The 4,942-nt window shown below is 38.7% G+C and overlaps 1 pseudogene; it reads left to right on the top strand.

Annotated features, from left to right (window-relative positions):
* Window positions 1-1,578: 1,578 nt before the first annotated feature.
* On the top strand, window positions 1,579-2,192 carry Gm9472 (annotated as a pseudogene).
* The last annotated feature ends 2,750 nt before the right edge of the window (window positions 2,193-4,942 follow it).

Here is a 4,942-nt window from a genome sequence, read left to right as displayed (position 1 = left end):
AGCAGAGGCAGGAACACTTATTTACCTGCAGAACAGCTTTGTGTGAGCGCCTGAGCTGTAAATAATCTGGGACTCTTGGTCTTTGAGGTATCAAAGGTCTGAGAAAGACTTCTTTTCTAAGAGCTCCAATGACATCAAGTGACAGAAAGAGGCAGAGATGATGATGGTGCTGTGCCTGGACTGCAGAGCAAGCACTCTCTGGAGACAGTGGGGACAGGATCAAACACTATGATGTCATTTTCATATTCAAGGCTATTTCATAAAGTGGTGTCCAAGTACTCCCCACTCATTTAACAGAAATGTCAATTTTAAAAGATAATAAACAAAGGGTATGAGGTATGAGGCTAGAGATATGGCTCAGTGGTCATGAGTGTATTACTCTAGTTTAGGACCCAATTTCAATTCCCATCTCTGATGTTAAGTGGTTTCCAATAAGTCCAGTTCTGGGGGACACAAGCCTCTTCTCTGGACTCCACAGGCACCTGTACTTACACGCACATATCCACATATAGACATTCATATACACATAGTTTAAAAATAAGTATGAATCTCTTTTTTAAAAAATGATGATCATTGCCAGACTGAAAATGTAGACAAGTTCTTACTGATTTGATCATGGAATTATTTGAAGGCAAGTATGTCAGAAGCCTACAAGTATTTGAGGAAAGGTATTGGTGACATGTTTTTGGGTTCCAGTTGGATGTAGGCTGAAGAGGCCTTCCAACCCAACCCCAGTTGTATTCTCTAGGACCTAGTGATGAAAGAGACCTTGGGGACCTCCCAGGAGACAGTGCTCTCCCAGAAACCAGAGCAGTGAATATGACAGGAAGACATTCAAGCCCCCCTACCCAACCACAGTTATGTTTATTTTCTTTCTCTCTTACAAAGAAACAGAAAAACATGAAACAAAAATAAAACCAAGAAATAGCCCAACATAAAGACAAACAAACAAATGACCGATAAGATTTTTTTTTAATGTCCAAGGAAAGCAAAATGAACAAAAAGTCCACAAAATTACCACTGGGAATGTTTTGTGTTGGCTACTATTCCCTGTGGGCAGGAGATCCTAGAAGGGCACTGGAGCCTCATGCCTGCCCCACAGGCAAAACTTCCTAGAGCAGGGGCGGTTAGGCTTGGTACATGTGCAGGCATGAGGCTTGGTTCTCACAGAAGGACAAACAACTGCTCCAGTCCTCAAAGTGGACAGAGCCAGGAACCAACCGCCAGTGCATCGTGCTAGCTGATCAGCAGACATAGGAAACTGTGGGAAATAAGGAAAAGTCAACAGACATGATAAGATACTTGGTCAGTCCTTAAGGAGAGAGGTATAGATGAAAAAGCAAATATTTTCTGTGTTAAAAGGTGGAGAGAAACACAATGACACGGTGCTTCTGGATCTCATGTGATTCTCTTTCACTTAGCATAGAAATATTTTTTGAAGCAATTACGATTTACATATCCTTTAAAACAAAGATCAGAATAAAACAGACTTACAGAAAGAAAAGACTAGCAAATTAAACACTAGATTGGAAACCTTAGAGAAAAAAATCAGAAAGGTTTATTGTAAGAATAAAAAAGATGCTCTTCACCATCTTCCCCCACCCCACCCCACCCCGCCCCACCCCCCACCCCGGCGGCAGGCCGACATCTATCAAGAGGAAGGGTGTGCAGTTTCAGCGGGTACAAGATCTACCTGGGACACGAGCGGCGCTACGTCAGGATCAATGGGAAGGTTTTCCAGTTTCTTAATGCAAAATATGAGTCTGCATTCCAAAAGGAATCCTCTGCAGGTAAATTGGACTGTCCTCTACAGAAGAAAACACAAGAAAGTATAGCTGGAAGAAATTCAAAAGAAAAGACCACTGTGCAGTCAAATTCCAACGAGCCATCACTGGTGTGTCTCTTGCTGATATAATGGCCAAAAGGAATCAGAAACCAGAGGTTAGAAAAGCTCAGGAAGAGCAGGATATATGGAAGCAAAAACAACAACAAAAAAAGAAAAAAGAAAGAAAAGAAAAAACAAAATAAACGAAAAAAACCAAACCAAAACAAAACCAAAACAAAAGCTAAGCAGGCATCAAATAAGACAGCGATGGCTGCTGCCAATCCCACAAAAAGACCCAAACAAAAAATTGTGAAAGATTGTGAAGCCTGTGAAGGTCTCTACTCTCAGAGTTGGTGAAAAACGCTAATTTGGGAGTTCAGAGTTTGAAATAAAGATCTGTCTTTAACTCTTCAAAAAACGTTAAGATGATAGAGATACAATAAAAAGGGAAAAAGATGAAAACTGGAAACAAACCATAGAGGAAAAATTAGAAAGGTTTATAATAAGAATAAAAAGGATAGTAAGATGATAGAGATATTAAAAGGGGGGGGGAGGTGAAAAATGGAGGCAAACCTTAGAAGAAAAAATTATAAATGAAATTGAGGGAAGAAACTGAGATAGAGAAAGAGGAGGGAAGGCCAGAACTTTTAGTGCCACCTTGTAACAAGACTGCAAGAAGGCAGTCTATATCAGTTAAAAAGCCTAAAATGATAAGGGAATTAAAAGGAAATGAAAGAAATCTATAGGGTTATCAAGAGTTTGAGTGGTAACCCACAGAGACATAAGATTTAAAAATAGTTAAGGAAGCAATAATAACCCATGGCTTATGTTCACTATGTCTGAAACAGATACTTAATAACTGAGTACTCGAAATCATATAATTCCAAAAGATTGGAGAGATTTGATGACAGCCATCTTAGAGCCTGGCTCTCAATTAAAATGACTAATGTGGTGTAAAGATGAGGCTTCAATCATGGAGCAAGGAAATAGGACTAGAGGCATTGATGCTGTCAGCGATCAGTTACTAGGTGAAGATCCATATTCTGAATTGAGAGTAGAGATGGCCCTCGAAGATGCTCTCCTAGAACAATGTAGAGCAATAGCCTTAAATGCTTGGATAAAGGTTGAATAACAGGGACAACCTGACTCATTTGCAAAGATAATCCAGGGTTCAAATGAATTTTTCACTAACTTTTTTACAAAGACCAACTACATCTCTGAATAGAACAATACCAGATCCAACTGCTAGAGAAATTTTAATTGAATTATTAGCTTTTGAAATGCTAATGCTGAATGCTAAAAGGCTATTAGACCTTTAAGGGACAGATCTGCACCTCTTTATGAATTGATTTATACTACTACACGTATAGAATCTAATGCTCACAATTCAGTTATGGTTTGACAAACAATTATGGAGATGTAAAAACACAAAATGCTCATTGCTGTGGCTGTGAAAATAAGGTCATTCCCTAAAGGACTATAGACAAACAGCTCCTAAGGACAATTCTTCTATCCTCCTCCTCCTCCTCCTCCTCCTCCTCCTCCTCCTCCCAAAAATAATTCCAGGAGAAAGTTTCCTATGAAATGTAAAACATGTAGAAACAGCAGACTCATGAGCAGCAGGTCATGAATGTCGGTCATTCAAAGATATTTGAGGCACTTCCTTAATGTTGGAAAACTGACTAAAGGGCCTGTCTCAAGACCCAACAAAAAAGAAGGTGAGCCATTCATTTCCTGTCCACCAAGGAAAGACTATTCTGAAAAACAACTTGAAAAATCAATGCCTGCGAGAACAAATAGAGTTGCTCAAAGCTTAAATAAACCATTTAACAGAGATAGAGCTGCTCCTATGGATAAAATAAGAGATTCGAAGGATACCAAAAAATAGGCAATGTTAAAATTACAGTTAGGTGAGACTGACATTGAAGGATTAGTGGACACAGGAGCTGAGGTAACTATAGTATCCCAAGATTCCTGGAATTCAGCTTGCCCACTTCAAAGGGTATCTTTACAGCTCTTAGGAAATGGCACATTGTCTCAGGAAAAACAAAGTATAAAAAGGATTAACTATATAGGACAAGAAGGCCAAAATTGGAAAATTAATGACATATATGACTAATATAGCCATCAATTTATGGGATAGATCTATTGCAACCATGGGAAGCACAGATTAGTGTCCTCCAACTTTAAAGATAAGCTGCAACATAGGAGGTGCTCCTAATAAAGATATTAGAGATTGTTATCAAAGATAGTTACAGACTGTCCAAGCTGTCTGTAAGCAGGATGACTCTTCAGTTTTATATGGGGAAGCCATGGCTGGTCGATCACCACTTGCCCTAGCACTAAAGTAGCAAACTGACAAACCTGTGTGGATAGAACACTGACCTATGAGAAAAGAAAAGTTAAAGGTGCTAACACTATCTAGTTCTAGTTCAAGGACACGTGGCCAAACATATAGAAGAGTCCACTGGCCCTTGGAATTCTCAATTATTTGTCATTTAAAAATCTGGCAAATGGAGGGTGTTGGCAGATCTGTGAGCATTACTAAAATTATTCAGTCAATGGACTCTTTACAACCTGGAATCCCATTGCCTTTCTTGTTACCTAAGGCATGGCCTATTATAGTGATTGATTTAAAAGACTGCTTTTTCACAATTCCTTCATATGAGTATGATAGGGAAAGGTTTGCTTTCTTGGTACCTACTTTTAATAGACGTTATCCAATAAAGAGATATCACTGAAAAGTCTTACTACAAGGATTTTGAATAGTCCTACCCTATGCTAATATTTTTGTACAATAGCCATTAAATAATCTGTAAGCAGCTTTCTCATTCCATAATTTATCATTATATTGATGATATCTTCCTGGCTGATTCAGATACAAATACCTTAGAAAGAGAATTTTACCTTGCTAGGGATTACAAACTGCTTCTGAGAAAATACAAAGATGATATTCTATTAACTATCTAGGACATAAGAGAGATCTACAAAAGATTTGAGCCCTCAGACTGCCTCAATGCTGTTTCCTCAAAAATCTATATCTAAGACAATTTCAAAATCCAGTATCACAGACTGTTCCAGTCAGGACTTCAGTTAAGCCCTGAACTGTCTCAGGAT

This window comes from Mus musculus, chromosome 12 (assembly GCF_000001635.26).
Source record: "Mus musculus strain C57BL/6J chromosome 12, GRCm38.p6 C57BL/6J".
Taxonomy (NCBI): Eukaryota; Metazoa; Chordata; class Mammalia; order Rodentia; family Muridae; genus Mus; species Mus musculus.
Note: the sequence above shows the minus strand (reverse complement) of the source record. Positions and strands in the feature narration are given on the sequence as shown.